This window comes from Lissotriton vulgaris, chromosome 8, assembly GCF_964263255.1.
Source record: "Lissotriton vulgaris chromosome 8, aLisVul1.2, whole genome shotgun sequence".
NCBI classification, from domain to species: domain Eukaryota; kingdom Metazoa; phylum Chordata; class Amphibia; order Caudata; family Salamandridae; genus Lissotriton; species Lissotriton vulgaris.
Genome location: NC_141696.1, coordinates 1,474,203,196 through 1,474,228,403, shown reverse-complemented (window position 1 = coordinate 1,474,228,403; position 25,208 = coordinate 1,474,203,196).

The following is a 25,208-nucleotide window of genomic DNA, read 5'->3' as shown; positions in this document are numbered from 1 at the left end:
GACCGGGCATTGGGTGTTTCAATGGGAGGCGGAAAGGGGGGGGAGAGTCCTTTTGTTACTGGGGGCTGGCACTGCAAAGCTCCTTGTATATCCAGTAGTTTTCAATCAACAATAAAAGTGGCCTCACTTATATTCTGGTGTTGTTCACCATTGTCTGGTGACTTAAGTACTAAGCTGGAGCGAGATGCAAATTTTGAATGATCTAAGGTAGCAAGCTGCAGCAATACTGAAAAAACGTGACCTGCACGGTTGTCTCAACCTAATATAAACCTATTTTGACTTGTACGTAGGTGGTTGTCTATTTACTGACGTATATACTATTGCGCTCCCTTCTCTGACGTGTCTGTAAAACGTAACTTTTGTCCCGAAGTTTTGTCCTGAATTTTGACCCTTTGTCCTGAATTTTTGTCCTGAATTTTGTCCCTTTGTCCTGAATTTTTACACTCACCGTCCTGAATTTGCACCTATGCCAGTTGGTCACCCTAGTCTAATGAGGCAAAGTTCAAAGACAGCCTGGGAGCAGGGTTGACAATGTAAACCCGAGCGCGGCCCTCTGTCGGCAGTCAGGAGAATTGCAGTCTTTAGTTCGAAGGAAATGTCGAATGAAGCCGTGGTATAGGAGAGATGGAAAATCCGGCATACCCATAATGCATCTGTGTCAGCATAGAACTGTCGCAGCAGCGAAAGACCGTTATCGATAATTATTGAACATTGACTTTGAAACTGTTTGGTAATATAGAAGCTGGTTCTTTTAGTTATACTGAAGGACTTAGGGTCCTGCCGCCCTAATTGTATGATGTAAAAAATATATAGTATCAGTGTAAGAAACACATTATCGTACCTTTAAGCAAATACTGGGTTCAGTAGAAAATGGTGAAACAAATGCTCCAGTATAGGGAGCTTGCCATTAAAGTCGAAATAGAGGAAGAGTACAGAGGTACTAAGAATCTAGAGTATGTAGTGAAGGAAATACTTGAAAAAATATTCAAATGTACTGCTATAGATTTAAAATGTGTACAGCAAAACAAAGATAGAGGTTTTTTTGAAATTATGTTTTTTACAGAGCTGAAATATGAAATTTTTTTACAGGGTGTGTCACTCATGTGTTCACATGAGAACCTCAAGGGGTTAAAAATTACTGCTATGGCAGCAGCAAAGGAGGTGCCAGTAATTGTCCATATGTATAATGCTCATGTGTCTACATGGGAGATTAAATGTTTTTTAAACCGGTTTTGCGCAAAGGTGAGGGGAGGTATATTACAGAGAAATAAGTTTGGAATCTGGAATGGCAAGAGGAAGTTTTTTGTGATACTTAAACCAAACCCTGCTGGGGGAGTGACCCACCTCCCACAAACCTTTGCATTGGGCCCAAACTGTTTAAGTTTTGGCCACCTTAAAGAAGAATGCAAAAATGAGAGTTGCAAGTTCTGTGGGGACATAGGCCACAAACACACCGAGTGTAATGCCCCCAAATCATGTAACCTATGTGGATGCAAAGAGCACCTTTATAGAGCATGCCCAAAGCAAAGATTCTCAATTGCGGCATCTGCAGCTGCCAAACATCACCAGCAAGGGGATAGTAAACCTTACGCTGCAGTACTGGCACCATTAATCTTTAGGACAGTTAGTGATGGAGGCACCGGGAAAACACCCAACACAAAAAAACAAGTAATACAGGTTGAACCTACCCCTACCCCACAGGCAGATCAGGAACAAACCAAGGAAAGTACACAGGTAGTAGAGGAAACTCAAATGACAGAAATAGTGGAAAGTGAAAAGAAAGTTAAAGGGATGTCAGACATAGACTCACAAGTGGAAGACAGGGAAATAGATTCAGATTGTACTCTTATTCCTACAGATATATATATAACATCATCAAAGAAGCCAAGGACAGGGCACAGGAAAAAAGGGAAAGAGAAGAACAGACCTCCTCAGAAGAGGAAACAAAAACCACCGAGGGCCAAATGCAGATGGTTAAAAAAAGAAATAAAATCAAAATTAAAAAACAAACGGCGGCCCCAAGTGGTCCGGCCGCAACAGAACAGAAAGAAACTAGGAAGAAAACTCTACCAAAAGAGAAATGCTCAGGGTCCAGGTATAGTGTACTAGGGGACCTCTCAGACTCAGAAGACCTAGGATATAGCTTATTCTCACAAGAGGTAGGAGTAACCCCACACAAAGACCTTTTTCTACAGTCCCCATACTTAGGGGGAGCAGAAGAAATTGGCGGGCAAGAGACGCAAAATAGTGAAAGTAATCAGCAAATATGTGACAGCATCTGGTCGCCATTGAGCTTTGAAAATGTTCAGGTTTAACATGTATTGTATACCGTGCAAAGTAATCACCATTGCAAATATAATGTTTAACATCATATCATGGAATGCCCGAGGAATGGGCTCACAAGTGAAAAGAGCGTCACTGTTTGAGCTCTGCAAAGTACAAAAAGGAGACATTATATGTTTACAGGAATGTGCAATTCCCCACTCCACGGACTACAGTCACATATCCAAATATTGGGAAGAAGGCCCCTCCAAATGGTCTGGGCGTGGAAACAAGAATGCTGGAATAGGCATTCTCATAAAAAACAAAGAAATGTCAATCCTTGATACTAACATTATACAGCCAGGCAGGGCTATGATGGTCACCATACAATACAGAAACACCACCTTTAAGGTCTGTAATATTTATGCACCAACCGACAAGAATGAAAGAATGTCTGTGGTAAACTACTTCTCTGTGGTGCTCTGCTGATTAGAATGTTGATGACATCATAGAATGCCTGGGGTGACTCTCTGGCTCTTAACGTCAGTTGATCTACTCAGGCTGAGCTGATGAGAGCTAGCTCCTGGTGGGGTTTTATCTATCTTACTTCTGTACCTGATAACTTGGAAGGAACTTACATTAAAGGAACTTATATCTACAGTGGACTCTGTTACTTCCTTTACCACATTTTGGCGACGAGGTACCCATGTGTGGTGAGGTTATGAGTGTCACCAGCTAACTTAGCTGTTGGTCTTGTTTTTTTCGAAACCATGCTGTTTCGTTAAGGGAGGGGGATGAGGCATATAGTGACATAATGTAGTTTTCTTTGTTCATTTCTCTGCTAATGATACCTCATGCTAACGTTATCTCATGTCGTACATTATTACATTTGGTTCATCTCAATTTTGTACTTTTATGTAAATGTCACACTTGAGGTATCTTTGTCTATGTTTTCTTCTTTCTTTTCTCATTCTCTAAGGAGAGAGGATGTGTGGTAAACTACTTCTCTGTGGTGCTCTGCTGATTAGAATGTTGATGACATCATAGAATGCCTGGGGTGACTCTCTGGCTCTTAACGTCAGTTGATCTACTCAGGCTGAGCTGATGAGAGCTAGCTCCTGGTGGGGTTTTATCTATCTTACTTCTGTACCTGATAACTTGGAAGGAACTTACATTAAAGGAACTTATATCTACAGTGGACTCTGTTACTTCTTTACCACAATGTCCCTGTTTGAAATGCTCCCACTTTTTATTGCAGGTTCAACCCCAATGGTGTTAACAGGGGATTTCAACTGCATCATAAACCCCACAGACAGACGTGGCAAGAGAAATTGTTATGAAATTGATAAGCCTGCAAAATGTCTCAAAAACATGTGTAAAGATTTGCAACTGTCAGATACAGGGGCAAAATCAGGGTCAAAACAAAGGTTCACATGGGAAGCAGAAAGTGGCAAAGTCAAATCAAGAATTGATTTCATTTTCACCTCCAAAAATATAAAAGCAAGGAATTATGAAACAAACGAGAGTGGTATGTCAGACCACAAAATCTTGAAAGCAACCGTTGAAATCTCAAACATGTGTCAAATGGGGAGGGGTGTGTGGAAAATGAATACCTTGTTATTACAAGAGAAAAATATATGTAAAAACTACAGTGATATGTACAACAACTTAAAAACCAGAAAGGAAAGTTTCCCATCCTTAGCAGAATGGTGGGAAGAGGTAAAAAAACAAACAAAACTTTTTTTCAGAAAACAGAGCATGATCAAAAGCAAGGAAAAGTTTCAAAAATTTGATGAAATACAACAAAGAATGATCACGCTAGAAAACCTGAAAAGGGGTGGAATGGAAGTAGGAGAGGAAAGAGAAAAAACAAAAACGGAACTGAAAGAATGGCTAAAACAACGAGGGAAAGAACACATTTTTAACTCCAGGGTCAAGATCTTTGAGGAAGATGAAAAGTGCTCAAGGTTCTTTTTCAAAAAGGCACAGCAAGTGCAAAAGGTAATGAATGAACTGAAAGACACAAATGGACAAACACAAAAGGGCACAGAGAAAGTCGGGAAAATAACAAAAGCCTTTTTTTCCCAATTGTACAAAAAAGAGCCATCAGATATAAGTGCATGTGAAGATTTTCTAGGGTCTTTGCAGAGCTCTTTATCCCAAGAGGAACAACATGTTCTAACCACCCCCATTTCTGGAGAAGAACTCTTCCAAATCATTCAGGAAGCCCCAAAAGGATCAGCCCCTGGGCAAGACGGCCTTCCATGGGAGTTTTACAAAGCTTTCTGGGGGCTTATTGCAAAGGATTTTTGGAGTCTGTTAAAAGAATGCTTGGAAAAAAATGTTTTACCCCCTCCTTTCCACAGGGCATCATCAAACTGCTGGAGAAAAAGGGGGACAAACTGGACATCAACAATTGGAGGCCAATCACCCTCTTGAATGTGGACAGTAAGATCCTAAGTAAAGTCCTGGCAGGAAGATGCAGAAAGGTGCTGGCCTCCATCGTGCACCCAGACCAAACATGTGCGGTCCCAGGAAGGAAAATCTGGGACAGCTTGACCATCATTAGAGACACCTTGTGGTTAGCGAAAGACAGGGGGAATCCACTAGCTATCTTGGCCCTTGATTTCCAGAAAGCCTGTGACTCCCTAAGTCATGATACCTTTTAAAAGTGCTCAGGAAAATGGGATTCCCAGAAGGTTTCATCAAAACTATTGGCTTAATATACACTGGATGTGAAAGCCAGGTCCTTATAAATGGTACACTATCTGAGGGGTTCCACATTGAATCAGGGGTCAGGCAGGGGTGCCCCTTATCACCGGCACTCTTTGTATGCGCAATTGAACTTCTCCTATGTGCCATCAGGAAGGACAAGTGTATAACTGGCCCTCTGGTACCGGGCAGCCAAGGCAAACAGGTCAAATGTGTAGCATACATGGACGATGTCACCATTGCTTGCACTGACGCTAGATCCATAAAAGGAACTTTCCTTATAACCCAACTCTTTTCCCTAGCAGCTGGGCTACAGGTGAATGTGGAGAAAACACACTGCATGAAGGTGGGAAAATGGGACAAACTGTCTCAGCTCCCAGTGAAACCTTCCAAAGACCCAGTAAAAATACTGGGGATTCTTTTTTCACAGGACATGAAGGGAGAAATAAACTGGGAGAAGATCCAAACAAAGCTCAAGCAGAAAATGGCACTCTGGACGACAAGAAAACTTTCCCTGGAAGGGAAAGTCTTGGTGCTGAAAGCAATATATTTACCAATTGCGATTCTCCTATTTCCATGACTAGAGAATCTGGATTTCATTAAAGACACGGAGGCTCACATTATGCATACAACTTTTAATGCGTCTCCAAGCAGCCGCATACATCACAATTAAAAGGTTCCATAAAGAACATTCAAAACAAATAAAGGGCATGAGCCAACAAGAGACTGCCTCTTTTAAATGTGGAAATACAGAGAAGTCCATAAAAGAACAATAAACTCCAAAATATTCGATAAACTTCAGAAGAATTCATCTTGAAGAAATCCGTAAAGGCGGAAGGATCTAAACATCTCAAATTAAGAAGGATTATCTGAAAAGGAGAAAAAAGTGGGTAAATTTGGAGGAATCCAAACTCAAAACATTACAATAAATACAAATGCAACAATTTAGATGTAAAATATTAGAAAGGTAATACATAACTGTAAACCGTAATAAATATAGCTGTAAACTTAGAAATATTACATCACATCCCAGGGAGGGATGGGTGGGATAATGTGAGCCTCCGTGTCTTTAATGAAATCCAGATTCTCTAGTCATGGTAATAGGAGAATCGCAATTTCATTACAAGAACGGAGGCTACATTATGCATGTTGGTAGCTTTGTAAAACAACATCAGACATATGTTCTATTGGTTTACAGTAATGTCGAGCAAATGTGCTAGCATTTGACCAATCAGCAGCTTTAAGAATATCATCAAGCTTACCCCCAGACCAGAGGGATTTGCTGGCCATAGCACCCCTAAGGGAGTGAGCCTGAAACTTACGTAAGTCAACACCTGCTAAGCTCATAGCTGTTTTAACCCACCTAGCAATGGAAGTAGAGGAAATAGCTTTATGTGGTCTAACAAAGGAAATAAGTAATTGATTGACATCAGAAGGTCGAAGAAGAGACATTCTCCGGTCATATTCCTTTAAACAGTCAACAACACAAAGTTTAAGACAGGAGTCAAAACGTGGATAGAAAATAGAATCAGACATAGTCTTAGTTCTTCTATGAATTTCAAATTTCACACCAAACATGTTGTAGGATCTAAAGGAAATGTTTAGCATCGGAGACTCTTCTACATGAAATTGTTGCGTGTTTATCTAGGTTCCTGATCGATACTGTGACCTTATGCCCCTATTCGGCTATAAATCCATTTATTCCCTATATTGGCATAACCGTTCAAGTGCGATTTTTCTGAAAAGTCATCTCTGGCCTCACACGAACAGAGCCACATTCCAGCATAGTTCCCTCTGCCACTTCCTTTGCGACCAATTAGTGCACTGACTTTTGCCCTGTGGAGGAAGGAAGGAGTTTGACATCGTCGAGGGAAGGACTGACCAGCAGCTTGCGGAACCCGCTGTGCGGGTCCCGCTGCGTCGAGGCTGCACATCCGTTTGTTGGCCCCAGCTGGGTGAGAGAGTGAGAGACAGGGCTGCGAGCGCTGGGTCCGGGACTCGCTTTCCCAGGATTCCCGGCTTCCCAGAGGCCAAGTCACCTGGCCCGCTCTCCCTGACCGCCCCGCCCAGCAGAACAGCTGAAAAGGATTCTGCCTGCTTAGGATCCCGGGAACGCCACACTGACTTTTGCCCTGTGGAGGAAGGAAGGAGTTTGACATCGTCGAGGGAAGGACTGACCAGCAGCTTGCGGAACCCGCTGTGCGGGTCCCGCTGCGTCGAGGCTGCACATCCGTTTGTTGGCCCCTGCTGGGTGAGAGAGTGAGAGACAGGGCTGCGAGCGCTGGGTCCGGGACTCGCTTTCCCAGGAGTCCCGGCTTCCCAGAGGCCAAGTCACCTGGCCCGCTCTCCCTGACCGCCCCGCCCAGCAGAACAGCTGAAAAGGATTCTGCCTGCTTAGGATCCCGGGAACGCCACACTGACTTTTGCCCTGTGGAGGAAGGAAGGAGTTTGACATCGTCGAGGGAAGGACTGACCAGCAGCTTGCGGAACCCGCTGTGCGGGTCCCGCTGCGTCGAGGCTGCACATCTGTTTGTTGGCCCCTGCTGGGTGAGAGAGTGAGAGACAGGGCTGCGAGTGCTGGGTTCGGGACTCGCTTTCCCAGGAGTCCCGGCTTCCCAGAGGCCAAGTCACCTGGCCCGCTCTCCCTGACCGCCCCGCCCTGCAATCCCCCCTCCCCTATCCACGCCCATAAGTAGTGACGAACCCCGCTGCGCGGGAGCGCGCGGGAGCGCCCGGGGCTAAGCCCGGGCAAAGGGCGGGCCCTCTGTGGCCCTCAGAGGCCAGAGGAGGCCGGGCTGGGCCACTGACCCTGGTCGTTTGTAACTATCTTGCTCGCACTTTGTACCCCTAGGGCATACAGGTTATGTCCACACGGAAAACTAGAAGTATGGCAGTTGCTAGTGCTAAAAAACTTACTGGGACACTGGATGACTTTATTACCCGCACACACGCATTAATTGACGAAGGAATCGTATTAATGGACAGGAGAGTATCACAAGACCTGGCCATGGCCAAACGTTCATCATTGGGCCTGATTGCGATGGCCCAAACCCCTATCACTGTTTGCCGTCCAGAAACCCAGGCTCTAATACATAGCCACGGAGATATTGGGGCTATGGATGGCTCTAATAGTAACACTGATACTGCTCAGGACTTGGAGGCTTCACCTAACCTTAATATTCTAACTCTGAGCGGAACACAACCGCAAGAGTCGCACACCTGTGATACCACCGATGTTAACACTAGAAGTGAGAGGGGTAGGATTGAAGGGGCTATTCCTAAACAGAAACAGAAGGGTAATAAACAAACTACTTCTAAACGAAAGAAGGGCCAGACACACCCCAACCCCAATCCCCCTAACTGCGAGAAGCTGTCTGAGGTTCAAACTAGCTCAACAGGGGGGACACTCCCAAACAAGGTCGGTTTACCCCTAAATCTACCAGACGACACCTTAATTGATCAAAGTCTGGAGGAAATTTTACAGTTTAGTGTAGACACTGGTAATCCTCCTCCTATAGCGCCATCACAGGAGGAGGATGGTTTAACTATCAACAACTCTGTGATCTTCAATATGTTGAAATCACTGCTAGAACCCATAGAGGTAAGACTACGTTGTCTTGAAACTGTCCTCAAAAACATACACAAGGACATAAGTGCTCCTAGTTTCTCCTTAAATAATAAAACTGTCCAGATTTCTAATCAGCCTAAACCACTAAAACCCCAGGTGATTACTAAAAAAACATTGGAGTCCGCCAAAGGGGTGCCTAAGAATCATAGTAATACTCCAATTCAGACTATTTCTAACAATAAGCCCCCTTCAGCAGAGGGAACTAAGAAAACTGACTCCGGCCATACACCCTCCAAAAACAACTCAAATTTAACTCCACAGGCTTCTTCTAGGGATGGTCTATCCAAACCGACAATCCCTGAAGCACTTGATAATGTTAAATGTAAGGTCCGGAAAAATATCCATCTGCCTCCAGATGCCTGTCCCTATGTTGTTATACTTACTGGGGTCACTGAAATACCTGCAACTGAACAAGAGTCATATCAGACCCTAAAAAATAAAGTATGCCACTGGTTAGCCAATAATTATCCTCTCCCTCCAAATATTCCCTGTAATATCTTGATGATAGAGAGAGCTCCATGGGTAGGACATAATAGGAACATTTTTCCAGGGGATTGTGTAGTGATTACTTTCGAGAATACTGAGGTCGTAGAATTTATTTGTAGCAGAAGGGCCCCGAGATACCAGGCGAGCACAGTAACCGCTAGACCTCTCTCCTATTTTTATCTCCCACACAATCAAGCCGACAATCGATGGAGTTGGCTTAAGGGTCCTCACGATCGTAAACCCAGACAGAGATCCAATCTTCCCTGGATGCCACAAACCCCTGGATGGGAGGAGGAATGGGGTGGGGGTTGGAACCTGGTTGGGAACAGAGGAGGCAGACCACCTCAAGGTGGCCCTTTCTTTGGTCCGCATTCTTCTCAACTACATCATTTCCCCCAACAGCGAAATGGACCTCCCAATGCTCTGTACTTCCCAATGGCGAATCATTTTGAATGCCTCTCAAATACAGACTGGGTGGACTGACATATGCGGGGCTCTCCAAAGGGAAGGGGACCTCAGACCAATTTAATTCCTCCTCATAAGGAAGTGGCAACATCGGTCTTGATTACGGACAAACCCTCTTTTACTCCCTCTGATAGCTCGTTGGAGGCGCAGGAACGGGGCACACCATCTTTTCTCCCAGCCACACCTCCCCCACTTTGTAAATTCCTTACTTGGAATGTGGCGGGTCTAAATGCAAAGGCGTTGGACCCCATATGGCAAGAGTTTGTAAAACAATACGACATAGTGGGTTTGCAAGAAACCTGGGACACCACAACTAATTTTGCACTAGATGGCTTTCGTAGCTTTTTTACCCCTGCAACCTCTAGTGCAAGAGGTAGGGCAAAAGGTGGCCTACTTACACTGTGTTCCCTGGAGCTGGTAGGGGCATTCAAACAATTGAAATCTGCACCTGCAAACACGCTAGTCGTGGAGTGGACCTTACCTGGCTTCCAACCTTTTCTAGTGGTTAATTTTTATAATTCCAGGGAGTCTTTATTTGTGAATGAACATTTGACTTCCTTACTACAATTTTTGTCAGCCTATAGAAGCGACTGCACCTCTTCCCTAGAGATGATCATCTTGGGTGATTTTAATATTCATCCCTGTGAGGGTGATTGCCTTAATGATAGCTATGGGGGTTCACCGACGGAGGCCATCACCCATTTTGTGCATACAATTGAGGGTGAGTGTCTTGAGTCTTTCCTGGCGACTTTAAATCTATTTGAATTTGCCCAAAGTAGGAACGATCCCAGAGCCCCAACCTTCGTGGGGAAAGACGCTAATACTATTATAGACTTCATTTTTGTTTCATCTGGGGTACTAGCTAAGGCACGCGAGTACATGGTGGTCACTGCTAGTTTCAGTGATCACAATCCTGTCCTCCTGATGCTGGACCTAGACTGTTTCTGGACCCATAATCCAACAGATGTGGCAGCCCCAAGGGACTTGATAACTAAAGACCAGGGAAGGCGCCTAAAATGGGAACAAATAGTACCTGAACACTTCTTCCATTCACTTGCCCAAGAGTCAGAGGCAGATATGGCAGTATGTCTGGACCCAACTGCTCGAGGCCCGGATGTAGTAGTCGCATACGAGGAGATATGCGGAAGGATTGCTAAGAATCTGGAGCTAAGGTCTACCGGGCAAAGGATTAAGAAACCCCAGAAATGGTTCAATAAAGAATGTTCCCAGAAACATAGTGCTCTGATGAAAGCTCTAAAACAAAAACCTAGGGACAGGACGTTGGTGGCCAATTTAAGGAAGGATTACAAAACTGCAGTTCTTAAACGCAAATCTGGAATCAAGGAAGAAGCTTGGGAGAGCCTTTTATCTACGGATGTATTAAGAGACAGCAAAAAGTTTTGGGCCATTGTGAACCAGCCCTTCTTCTCCAATGAAGGGAAGACCGACATGGACTGTGTGATAGAAGATGATAGATGGGTAGCCCACTTCGAAAAGATCTACGAATCCACAGCACCTGGTCTAACCGATAATGTCCATAAATCCCCTAACATGGTTATGGAATTTAGTAGTTCGGAGGTTGAAAGGGCGATTAGAGACACAAGTAAACACAAAGCCCCGGGCCCTGACGGGGTTCCTGCAGACCTCTACATCCAATACCCCCAATTTTGGTCGAAGATATTAATGAACGTTTTTAACGCAATACCCTCAGCTGGTTTTCCTTCCTCTTGGTCCACCTCTATCATTGTGCCCATATTCAAGAAAGGGAACAGGGGGGACCCGGCTTGCTACAGGCCAATCTCCTTGCTGGACTCTGCCGTTAAGATCTTGGGCAGGGTCATTTTGCAGAGGCTTGAGGACTGGCTTGGAGAGCGCAGGATCCTCTCGGAGTTACAGTATGGCTTCAGAGCACACAGAGGGACCATGGACCAATGTCTCAACCTCCACCTAATTATCAGCAAGTACACAGTGGCGAAGGGGGGACTCCTTTATTTGGGTTTTATGGACTTATCATCCGCTTTTGATTTGGTCAATCGTTCTAAACTGTGGACTATTTTGGGCAATATGGGTTTGGACACAACTTTGGTTAATTTTCTGCACGATCTTCATTTAAATTTATTTGCATCTGTTAGGGTGAACAGGGATGGAAGGTGCACAGCAAAGTTCAAGTCTGGAAGAGGTGTCAGACAAGGCTGCATTCTGGCACCTCTCCTTTTCACACTGTACATCAACTCCCTGGGTAATTCACTGAACTCAGTCACCCCAGACATTCCGCGTATGGGGGGGGTACCTATTCCGGTCCTCCTATACGCGGACGACGCCGTCCTCTTAGCTCGGACTGGCACAGGCCTCCAAAAACTCTTAGATCACTTTGGCCTCTTTATGGAAGCTCTCGATCTTAAAATTAACTCGACCAAATCCCATGTTATGGTTACAGGTTCACGGAAAAAACACACGAAGATCAGATTTTTTAGCTGTAATAGTTCACCAATTTCCAGGGTCCCTTTCTTTTGCTATCTGGGCGTCACCTTCGATGAGAAAGGAACATGGGGCGCACAAATGAGATTAAAACAGAATGGAGTTACTAGATCCACTACAGCCCTTCTGCATTTCTCTAAAAAACTGGGATCAAAACCTATGGAAGCCATGACCCGTATCTATAAAGCTAAATGTTTGGCAATTGCCTCTTATGGGGCTGCCATATGGGGCTATGTCTCATGCCCAGGCATTCAGATTGCAGAAAATAATTTTTTACGAGCCTTACTATCACTACCTAAATCTTCCCCAATACACACAATTCATAATGAATTAGGCTTGGGTCACGTTACTGACCTCTTAAAAATGGCCCCAGTGATATATTGGGTTAAAACGTGGACAAACGAGGAAATCAGTTTAAATCATTGTATCCTCAAAGATTGTTTGTCTCTGGATAAAGCCAATAACATCCCGTGGCTGGTGTATGTTAGAGCGGCATGCGCGAGACTAGGGCGTCCAGAAATGTACTCTCTACCACACAATTTAAAAAAAGAGGATGTAAAGTGGGTCAAGCTGCATTTCCAAAACTTGTTGGAGTCTGAAAGGGAAACGGTTGAATTAGGTAAACCAATGGTACGATCACTTTTTCAACTCTCCTCAACTTTAGCCATGGAACCTTATTTGAAATATGTTACCAAGCCTTACCATCGCTTTCTACTCATAAGGTTCAGGTTTAATTTAATACACCTAGTGCTTGGCTCACAATCAAAGTGGGGCTTACCAGAGAACTTACCCCCCTGTACCTGCGACTGTTTTTCCATACAGGACACCCTCCACTTAGTTATGCTTTGTGAACATTATTTGGTGGCTCGCAAAAAATTTCTGGTACCTATTCTGAAAAAATTGAATTTTGTCCAGGTACGGCCAGCATTATTACATCTACAGATGCTGAACTCAGTACAGACAACATATGGGGTAGCCTGTTTTCTGGCAGCAGCTGCCAGACAAAATAAACTAAGAATGGCTGCTACTTCTAACAACCAAAATTTGACACTTGTATAACTTTTGTTGGACACCATGTAAACTTGCTCTTACAGTCACTTATTTTTAACAAAATTCGGTTCTTTGTACTTCTTATGAAGGTGTAGTAATGTCTTTTCATATATGTTTAATTGAATTTTAAACTTGTTTTGTATACTATGTCTTGCTTTTATGGTTTTAAATAACCAAATAAAGTTTCTTTGACTGACTGACACTATCTGATATTCCTAGATAACACTCCGAGTTCTTCAACAAGATAAAAACTCAGCAAACCTGGAAATCCCCGCTTGCTATGTTTTGATTAGTAATGGAACTCTAATGAGCAACTGATAACTATCACTTCCTAGTGACATCTTTAATTGACGTCTTATGTCCAGCAAACTTGCGTCAAACCCGGCACCTGTCAGGTATAAATATTACCAACGTTGCCTTAAGCAATGTGAGCTGTGAGCTGCAAGCTACTGTTGCTGATGCTGGCTGCCTGCATGACCCTGTGTTGGTAAATCTAGCACTCTGTCGCTGCAGCCTGCTATCCTGTGGTGGTGAAGCTGCTGATACCATTATCGCCGCTAAAGCGCGAGCTATGGTGCAGTACGCTTAAGGAGCTGAACAGACGTCCCTCTGCGAAGACATCCAGCAGATTCCAGCTGCCCGCGGACGCTGTCCCCCCTCCTTCCTCGACGCGCTGAAGAGCAGCCGCTGCCTTTCTCGTGCAGAGAAATCCAGTCCCGGCGCTTCCGGTTTACCCTCGCGGGTGACTGGGATATTGAGAGAGACCCCTGAAGGAGATACCAATCCTCCATCATTCTATTCAGAGGTATGGTGTTGACTAAACCCTTAGACGAGAATTCTTGAAAGAAACCTTGGCAAAACCAACTTAATTTAAAGCTACTTACTTACTCCCCTTTCACGTGTTAGGCTTAGGTCAGGCACACTGGGGTAGGCGTAGTTAGAAGCACCAGTTGAGTATGTTAGCCTAATGTATATATGACTGTATATATGTTTTATTACTTTTAAACCATTGTATGGCTAAGAAACCATATCAATGCTGTTGTTGTATAGCTTTATTTCGAAATGTTTCATTTCATAAAAGCATTACAGTAAAAATCAATGTGAGCATAAAAACAATTGTACATCAAAACTGGCAAAATCTCAAGGAGGGCGCTAAAAATATACAACATAGTAGATAACATCCATTCTAAAAACATTTGTGCAAGTATATAATTATCAACTTCGAATAGGAATAATGGGGAAGGGACACATAAAGAAAAGCAACCGGGCCACTGGAATGTAGATTGGCATCCTTACTGGAGGATCTTTCTCCTCGCGGTTCTTATCCTCCAAGCCCACCCCAGGAATTTTGCCAGGCCACAAGCAAACAGTGGGTGAGGGTCTGATCTTAACAGCTGTAAGGCCTCCAAGTGTGACCGAGTGCCCAGCCTCACGCAGAGCGGTTTCAACCATCTGCGACGGGGAGCAGCGTAGGCTGGGCATTCGAACAACAAATGGGGAATGGATTCATCCCTAGTTGTGCAGAAAGGGCAAGTTTCTACGGTTTCCCATGGTGGTTTCCATTTAGCTGTCCTTGTGCCTAAGGGCAAAACCCCAGCCCTAAATTTAAAATACAACGCCCTATCTGCTGGATTCAAAATCACATCAAGGTAGGGTTCTCTGAAGGGACGGCATTTGATAGCCAAAAACTCCTCAGCTGATCTGCACAGATTCGGTTGGGACACTCTCTCGTTATCCACCCACGACCAGAATATTTTCTTTAACAGCTGTTTAGGTGGTGAAGATCTACTGGCCCAAGCGTCATCCAGGCCTAAGTCACAAAGGAGGCGCTTTACTCCAAGGAGCCAACCGATCTTATGCCAGCCCGGGGTTGAAAGAAGTTCGCTTAGTGCAGCTGCATAGCTTGAAAGTTCAGGGACATTCCATATACGGGCCCACAAAAGGAGGGGACGTAACTTGGCCTGATCGGCTATGGATCGTGTTCCTGTATCTAATAGAAGGGGTAGAGTGGGAGAGCTGTGGGGGAGCCGTATTAGGTCTTTGTGGAACTTATTCTCCAGATGGGATAGGGTATCAAATTTCTGGGTACCCCACAATTCAGCCCCGTACAATGCCGCACTCACAGCCTTTGCCTTGTAGATGTCGAGTATCACCCCGATGGGTTTGAGGGGTGAGGCGCGATGTTCTTTTAGGAGGGCGCCCGTAACCCTCCTATGTGTCAAGATGGTTTTTTGGTGGTGCGCCTTCCAAGACATGGAATCACAAAGTCTGATTCCTAAGTAATCAAATTCCCTGACCCTTTCTAAAGGTACTGCGTCTATAGATGGCGGGTAGACTGTCTTCCTGGGGGGATTCAGCACAAGGAACTTGGTTTTGTTGATGTTAATAGCCAAGCCCCTTGCGTCGCAAAAGCCCTGGAACCTCGTTAATAGGGTTTGGAGGCCCTTCGGGGATTTCGAAATCAACAGGGTGTCGTCTGCGAACAGGAGCGTTGGTATCTTTCTGCCCGCCAGGGAGGGAGCATCTGCTGATAGTTGGAGAAGGTGCTCTACCACTCCGTTTAGATATAGAGAAAACAGAGTGGGAGCTAGCACACACCCCTGGCGGACGCCCCTGTCAACAGGAATCCGGGATGTTTTTTGGCCCTGCTGACCCCATCTAATTTGGGCAAAGTTGCTTTCGTGGAATTTGATAGTTAAGGCCAACAAGTACGTGGGCATACCCATACCCTCAAGTACAGCCCACAGTTGGTTACGTGGAACAAGGTCAAAGGCAGTCCGTAAATCGATGAAAGCGAGATACAGACTGCCCTTGCCCAGTTTGACCACTTTCCAGTAAAGCATTAGGAAACTGAATGTCTGCTCAATCGTACCGGTTCCAGATCTGAAACCGGCCTGAAAGTCAGACAAAACCTGCATTTCCTCGGCCCACTGCAAGATCCTGCCCAAAACTACCTTCCCTGCTGCCTTCTGGGTGGAATCAAGCAGACTTATGGGTCGGTAGTTGGCAGGGTCGTCCCTGCAGCCCTTTTTAAAAATGGGGACGACTTCCGCACCCCTCCAAGAATCCGGGAAACCGCCACCCACCATTGCCTCATTCAGGAGTTTAGCAATATATAGGCTCCAGACCTCTACGTTGCTACGAAGCAAGTCACCGGGGACTCCATCTGGGCCTGCCGCCTTGTTGGGGACGATACACCTGATTGCTATTTCCACCTCCCTAGATGAAAAAGTGGGGCCAGGATGAGAGCTATTATCTGACACTATATGACTAGTACCCCTACTTGGACCCAAAACCCCCAAGGAGTTAGAATAGAGTTTAGAAAAGTGGGCCAACCAAACTTCCCCTGTGATATTACATGTTAGCAGGGAGTCAACAGGCCTGTCCCTGCCTCTAATCAGAGCCCAGAAAGCCCTTGAGTCCTTTCTAGAGCCAGCCTCCATTAAATCACTCCAGAAGTTAGTTTCGTGCGTGACCTTTGCCACAGCTTGGGTCTTCTTGTAGTTTTTCCTAGCTAGTGAAATCAAAGCCGGGTCTTTAGCACTGACCGCCAGGATTAGCTCACTTTTTGCTTGACGGCAAGCGTGGGAGTACCATTGATCTCTACCCCTAGTCTCGTTTCTCCGCTTGGACCCCCCCCTCCCCTCAGGAACCAAGAAAAGTGATACAATAGTCTCCACAAATGGCACGAGGATAGGAGTGTCAGAGTCCAGCGTGCCTGCGATACACTTAGCTTCCATCATTATGGACTTTACTTGGGCCATTCTTGTAACATCAGAAGCAACCTTAGCCCACTTCAGTCGCCTCCCGCAGTTAGATGGAACAACTTCATGGGATGATTTCCAAGTTGGCCGGGATAATGCTGTGGCCCCTGGGTCCCACGGGAGAGCAAGCGAGAGGACCAAAGGATTGTGGTCACTATCCGTGGATTGTTGAACAACCATATCAAGGACATATTCCCACAGGTTGTAGTTTAACAGCACGTAGTCAATTCTGGAGGTGTGTCCAATCCTGTTGAATGTGTGCGCACCCCCAGTATCTGACTTGCAACGGCCATTAGTGGCTCTGAGGGCGTATTCCAAGCAAAGTGCGTTAATATCAATGGCATTCTGTGTCCATTTCTTGATGGGGTCAAGAGCAAGCAAGGGAATGCCTCTCTTGGCATCGTCCTCCCATGTGTCCAAAATGTCATCACTGGCCAGAGGCTCGAAACAACAATTAAAATCCCCGGCCAGAATAATGAAGGAGTCAATGTTGCAGCCAGTTAGCTCCTCTTCAACTCCAGTTAAAGACAAGGGGCTCGAGTTCCCCGCCCTGGCCCCCCTAAAGTACAGGTTAAAAAGCTCTAGAGTCTTGCCCCCCGGGCATTGGATAGTGAGTCTCAACAGATCTGGGGATGGCGAATTTATATGTTTTACTGTGAGCCCCAACGATACACTAACCCAGATGAGAAGGCCACCAGAAGGACGGCCTTTACTGCCTTTGGACCTGGCGGCCGGCACAGAGTAGGTGGTAAAGCCGACCCTGTGCACGGGCTCCAGGCACCAAGTTTCTAGTAGGAGGCAGATCCCAAAAGGCTCCATGAAAGAAATCCAATCAGGTTTGTCAAAGTTCCGAGCAAGCCCTGCCACATTCCAGCTTAGGATTTTAAGCTGGGGAACACCTGCCAAGGTCTTACCAGACTGTGGCTCAGAAACTGGAGAGATGACATGAATATCATCGACCCTGGAAGATTGGAGAGAAGGTGCAGGTGACAAGGCATCGGGGGCAGTCAGGTTTAAGGCTAGGGGAGTAATAGGAGAACAAACAGCTGAGGAAAGGTGCACCAGATCCTGTATAAAGGGGACCTGAGTTGAGGACTGAGTTGGAGGGGAAGTACTAATCACACCCACGGTAGCCGCCAAGGACGATCTCCCCGCCTCCAGTATAAGACCATTGGGATTACTTGGTAGTGCTGTTGCTGGGGGCGTTAGGAGTCAGTCTACATCCTCCAGGCTGCCAAACCTATTTGAAGTTACAGTTCCAAGCCAGCCACTGTTTGGGTTATACGCAGTGGGAGGGTATCCCCAACTAGGCTGTTGGGGGACTGTAGGCCAAAAACCCCCCTGCGGGCATACAGCACGGGGGGGATAGAAGAATGACAAAGGCCTCGGAGCAATAGAGGAACCCCAGTCTTGATTCCCAGGAGACCAGATATGTTTGGCCGTATACACATCATCAAAGGTTACGACTATACAGTCACCGGGGGTCGATTTCCTCGTGGTACCCACCCACGGAACTCTTCGTGTCGTTAAGACTCTACTCCTCCTACCATTGGGGATAGGTCTATAAGTATTAAGCCAATGCATAACTTTATTGCGTAGGGAATGCTGGTCTTCGTATTGGCCATTCTCTAATTCCGGGACACCCGTCAAAACCACCATATAATCATTTGCTTCAGGAGGAAGGTCGATGTAACCTCCTCGAAAATTACTCCTGGAATGAGGACCCCCAGCAGAATGAGTAGGGGGTTTGTTCCGGGGGGCCTGGACAGGACGGGAACTAGAGCTAGCTGAGTTCTGAACTCTCAGTGCAGCTGGTGTAATGTTGTTCCGAGGGGCCTGGGCAGGGCGGGAACTAGAGCTAACTGAGTTCTGAACTCTCGGTGCAGCTGATGTAGTGCCAATCTGAGATTGTGTTGCTTGAGCATTTAGGGTGTTGGCCCTGACCTGGGGGGGCGGATTTACAGTAATGAGACTCCTGGTACGGGGTTTGGGAATAGGGTGGGTAGGGCAGGGCAGAGAGGGATTAGGGGGCAAACCAGGGATAGCTGTAGGAGGTGGGGTAGGAACCTGTGTAACCATGTTACTATCAATCAGACCCTGGCGTTCAAGGCCTCTCAGGCCAAGAGTGGCCAAGGCGATAATGCTTTTCTCCATCTCAAGGAGATTGTTCTCAATACGAGAAAGCCTTAAATCCAGGGGAGATAGAAGATTTTTTAAAGACTCCCAAACCACTCCTATAAATTCCCTCTCCCTCCCTTCTTGATTAGTCCAACCCGGGTCTGATCTCTCCGATGGTAGGGTGCTTCCAGGATCTAAAGGGACTTGCCCCACAATATTTTCGCCACAAGGAACCAATGGGGAGGGGAAAGACGTAACCGGACTGGCATCAGCTATTGTGTTATCAATGGTGGACAGATTGGCCCCCTGCATTGGCATTTTTTTCCGAGGGGAGGTTGGACTGGGGGAACGTTTTCTCTTATTGGAATTCACCGGAATGTTATCGAGGCCGCCATATGAGGTGGAGGCCAGAGATGTATCAAAGGATTGTGGGGAAGAAATAGGGGGAACAAGAGGGCTACCCTCAACAATGGGCGGGCCGTCAGGCAGAGCAGGTAAACCTAGAAGTGGAGAGGGGATGGGCAGAACAGGCATATCGTGAACATCAACCAACGCTATAGCGCCCTCCCGAATGCAAGTGCGATTAGGGGAAATAGCAGTAGCTATGTGTCCAAGGGAGGATTTCTTAAGGGAAGCAAATTCGAGTGACAGCTTCCTGGCCGCTTCCAAGTCAAGGGACACTCTAGTTTGCAGTTTATTGATTTCATGATCTATCGCCTTGCTTGTCCGCGTAATGAAGTCGTCCATAGGCCCGTTATGGGCCAACCCTCCCTTGGCCGCCCTATTACGTGTAACGCGGGTGCACATGTGGACTTACTGTGGCTAGCAACCCGGGCAACAAGAATAGGCGAACACAGAACCCAGGATGCGAGACAAGGATGTAAGAGAAGGGGCCCAGACCAGACCGCTCAGACCTCGAACGGCCTCAAACGGCCCGCTCTTAGCCCGGTCTTCGCCCCGGGCTGCGTCCCGCGCTGCGGGAGAACTAAGTCAATAAATAGGTGAACAGGTAGACAAGGGGGCGTGGCAGCGGGGAGAGCGGACCGGAAGTTGGTGTGTGGTCTTGCAGGGACTCCTGGGCAATGGAGTCCCCTGCACGCTCGCAGCCCCGCTGACCGCACTCACCCGTTGGCTCCGCAGACCTTCCCCTGTGTCCCAGATGGAGAATACACGCAGCGGCACCCGCGGAGCGGGTGCGGCAAGAAGTAGCGAGAATCCTTTGGTGAGGCGCTAAGGGCAGATTAGTCAGCCTGAAAGTGCGTCCGTGCTCCTGGATGGCGTCCCGCAGAAGGAGAAGAGGTGAGGATCTTTATGCACCACAGCTGCAGAGGGCGGGGGGCGGCAGCGGGGAGAGCGGACCGGAAGTTGGTGTGTGGTCTTGCAGGGACTCCTGGGCAATGGAGTCCCCTGCACGCTCGCAGCCCCGCTGACCGCACGTACCCGTTGGCTCCGCAGACCTTCCCCTGTGTCCCAGATGGAGAATACACGCAGCGGCACCCGCGGAGCGGGTGCGGCAAGAAGTAGCGAGAATCCTTTGGTGAGGCGCTAAGGGCAGATTAGTCAGCCTGAAAGCGCGTCCGTGCTCCTGGATGGCGTCCCGCAGAAGGAGAAGAGGTGAGGATCTTTATGCACCACAGCTGCAGAGGGCGGGGGGCGGCAGCGGGGAGAGCGGACCGGAAGTTGGTGTGTGGTCTTGCAGGGACTCCTGGGCAATGGAGTCCCCTGCACGCTCGCAGCCCCGCTGACCGCACTCACCCGTTGGCTCCGCAGACCTTCCCCTGTGTCCCAGATGGAGAATACACGCAGCGGCACCCGCGGAGCGGGTGCGGCAAGAAGTAGCGAGAATCCTTTGGTGAGGCGCTAAGGGCAGATTAGTCAGCCTGAAAGTGCGTCCGTGCTCCTGGATGGCGTCCCGCAGAAGGAGAAGAGGTGAGGATCTTTATGCACCACAGCTGCAGAGGGCGGGGGGCGGCAGCGGGGAGAGCGGACCGGAAGTTGGTGTGTGGTCTTGCAGGGACTCCTGGGCAATGGAGTCCCCTGCACGCTCGCAGCCCCGCTGACCGCACTCACCCGTTGGCTCCGCAGACCTTCCCCTGTGTCCCAGATGGAGAATACACACAGCGGCACCCGCGGAGCGGGTGCGGCAAGAAGTAGCGAGAATCCTTTGGTGAGGCGCTAAGGGCAGATTAGTCAGCCTGAAAGTGCGTCCGTGCTCCTGGATGGCGTCCCGCAGAAGGAGAAGAGGTGAGGATCTTTATGCACCACAGCTGCAGAGGGTGGGGGGCGGCAGCGGGGAGAGCGGACCGGAAGTTGGTGTGTGGTCTTGCAGGGACTCCTGGGCAATGGAGTCCCCTGCACGCTCGCAGCCCCGCTGACCGCACTCACCCGTTGGCTCCGCAGACCTTCCCCTGTGTCCCAGATGGAGAATACACGCAGCGGCACCCGCGGAGCGGGTGCGGCAAGAAGTAGCGAGAATCCTTTGGTGAGGCGCTAAGGGCAGATTAGTCAGCCTGAAAGTGCGTCCGTGCTCCTGGATGGCGTCCCGCAGAAGGAGAAGAGGTGAGGATCTTTATGCACCACAGCTGCAGAGGGCGGGGGGCGGCAGCGGGGAGAGCGGACCGGAAGTTGGTGTGTGGTCTTGCAGGGACTCCTGGGCAATGGAGTCCCCTGCACGCTCGCAGCCCCGCTGACCGCACTCACCCGTTGGCTCCGCAGACCTTCCCCTGTGTCCCAGATGGAGAATACACGCAGCGGCACCCGCGGAGCGGGTGCGGCAAGAAGTAGCGAGAATCCTTTGGTGAGGCGCTAAGGGCAGATTAGTCAGCCTGAAAGTGCGTCCGTGCTCCTGGATGGCGTCCAATGCTTTTACAGTTCTATTTCGCAATCCTTATCTTACTGTACGTACTTTTTATAATAACAATTATTGCAATTGTGGCAATACATTTCTCTTGTACGAGAAGAAAGACTGTTCAATAAATGTTAACCCTTTATTGACTAACGCCCGTCTCTCTATTCTCTACATCTCGTGAAAGTAAACTGCACTAGACTGACTGAGTGAAATACATGTCTATTGTTTCACACGACCCTAGAGATCGACTCTTGATCTGAGGAGCAAAGTTGTCATGTTGCACGGTTGTTGGAAAACTGAATCCCTTCTTGTCTGTGCCAAGAAAGCTGATCACTTCCTATGCAGAGAAGAAAGTTTCCTGTGACCTCTGAGCTAGTTGGTAACACAACCCAATTAAGTTTAGCATAGTCAGTGGAGGCCTGGAATATAAGCAGTTCCACGTCGATACTACTGTTTATGTTATTCCAATGCGCAGGGCCTAGTGGGAAACTAGGAACTACACTACATGGCGCCCAAATGTTTGGTAAGGCGATAAACTAACGCAAGACTTGTAGAGTAACTCAGTCGTGCATATTTCACACCCCTTTGTCCCGTAAATACTCCAATAGACGCCTGGAGTGGGTGAAAGGTTAAAATCCGCCCGACCTTAGTAGGAAGAGATTCCTATGTAAAGCTCTGGTTTATTCAACGTTGAAGGATACAGTGTTCCAAAATATTGTGCATCTAATCTTTGTCTCCTTGGAGACCTACTCTGCAAAGCCTGCATTTTAAAAAAAAAATGACAGACAGTGAAGAAGAAAGGGAAGCAGTTAGACTAGCTTCCATACTAATAGAGGAGGACTCGAGTCTCCTACAGGCAGACCCGGATGCTATAATCATCCCGGTCCAATTAAGAAAATCTATAACTTCAAAACTTATAGTAAACGGACTGACACCTCAGGGTGGTACAGTAATTTTCGTGATAGAGGCTCACGAGTATCGGCAGACAGAGGTATTCTATTCATGGATAAACTTTCCAGCGGTAAACGCTATAACAAAAGAGTTTCACTATTACAAAATAGAGAAACCTCCGGAAGAGTACGCTCCTTTCGAGGAGATTGAAATTCCACTTAAATTTCAACAGCACCTGCTCTGGTTTAATGGCGCCCTAAAACACAATGATCACATAACTAGGCTCGGTCCACTAGGTAGACCAGGAGCCACGTGGCCGGTTCTAGCCAGCTACACACCACATCCTGACATTGCAAAAATGTCTAGAGAAGAGCTGTTAGTACAGCTAAACACATTAATAAAAATACATAGGCAATTAGTCCAATATGTAATGCGGACTGCAACAGTCCAGCCAGCTGTTAATACACCACAGCTGACCCCTCATCAGGGGAACACAAATAAAATTACACCACAGAACATACAGTCATGTCTTGGTAAAACACCCGTAAAACGGGAACAAATTCCTTTCTGGTTAGCCCAGAAAATCACTCAAATAGAGGCAGTATTTCCTGATACTACCCCTATTGAGAAACACAGAATCTTGACCATCTGCCTTCCTATGGGAATCGCACCACACGTGGAGGACTGCGACACTTGGGGTACAGTCTTTGCTTCCATTTACACAAAAACACACGGTGTTCCGTCTACGGCGGTAATACCAGAAGTGCTAAAACAGATTCAAAATGAATTCGGTCCAGAGCCCGCTTTAAATCTAGGTATGAAATTACTGAAAGACTTCAAGCAGGTCACGGCTATATTATTAGCCAACATTAGAGGAGAAGCAGCATCTGTGGCGATCCGCCAGAAGTTGAAGGAAACAGATATAAAAGATCCTGTCGAGCTAGCAAAAATCATAGAAAAATGCTATGAAGAATTAGGTAGAGACAGCTTGGGTGGGAAACCGGTAAAGCCCCAACTGCTCGAAAATCCTTAAAAATTATTCATTAAAAATAATTTAAACACTCCTAAAAAGAGCTGGGATGGAAATAAACAATCCACTCCCAAGGAAAAAGTTTTCCAGTCCAGAGGAAGGTCTCCTCAACGGAGGGAAAGAACTCCGACTCGAGAATGCCAGTCTCCCCAACGGGAGCCCTCTGAGAAAAGATATAACCTTAGAAATAGGGATAATATAAAAAATCCTGATAGATATCAAAGTATTGATACACGTCCCTCTCGATCTCTTCCACAGAATTCGGAAAGAAGAGGACGGTCAGACCCAGGAGAGCACACCAAGTCCAAAGACAAGGAACCTGCTCAAAATGAGAAATCTCAATTTTCTAAAAAGAAGGTAGCAAGTATTAGAGTAATCAACCATGCCGAGAATACTGAGGACACAGTTGAAAAACGGGGAGTGGGCATTGACAATGTTGGACAGTGCAGCAGAAATCAGTATAGCGCGCAAGATCTTGATGAGTCATCTGGAGACAGTGGACACGAATTAATACATTCAGGTTGAAACTGCCGACGCCAGACTTAGCGAGCCCCATAAAATATACGAAATAACATTGCGTATAGAGGGTGATAAGACTAGGAAAATTAAGGGTCTATTTTGGGATAAGCTCTCAAAAGGCTATGATATTCTGTTAGCTGAAAAAGATTGGCCCCCAGAGTTTGTCAGGGAGTGCCCTCGTGGCGAAGAAGTGATTATGCCTGCCTTCTCGAATCACATTCCGATTCACAAAAAATACACATATGCAAGGACATGGGCAGTGGCCCAGGCACCTGCATTGTATAAAAATCATGTAGGATGGGATGAGGACTCAACTCCTCACAAAATCCAACTAAAAAATGAACCAACTGCCCAACGGCAGTATCCCATAAAGCAAGAAGCTAAAAAACAAGTCAGGGAGATCTTAGATCAACTTGAGTACCAGGGGGTGATTGAAACATGCACCTCTCAAATGAACAATCCTTTGTTTCCTGTCTCCAAGCCAGACAATTCATATCGTCTAGTTTTGGACTACAGACACCTTAATACATGTTGCAAAACTTTTGCAGTACAAAACTCGCATAGTGCAGCCCTAATGAATAACATAGTTAGGAAAAAATACAAAACGACATTAGACATTTCTAATGGTTTCTTTTGTCAAAACATTGCACCAGAAAGCAGATATTTGACCGCTTTCTCCGCATTTGGGTCACAGAAAAAATTCTGTCGACTCCCACAGGGGTTCAAGAACAGCCCAGGACTATTCTCAGCTAGGGTAACAGAGTTACTACAAATCTATGATGATGAAGCATTGTCTTACGTAGATGATATTTATCTCACAGACGACGACTTGGATACTCACTTGAAAAGAGTGAACACCATTATACTTGGGTTCGCAGCAGAGGGTTACAAATTCAACTTTAAAAAGTCCCGAATTGCCCATCTGACAGTACTATTTTTAGGGTACGAATTATCAAG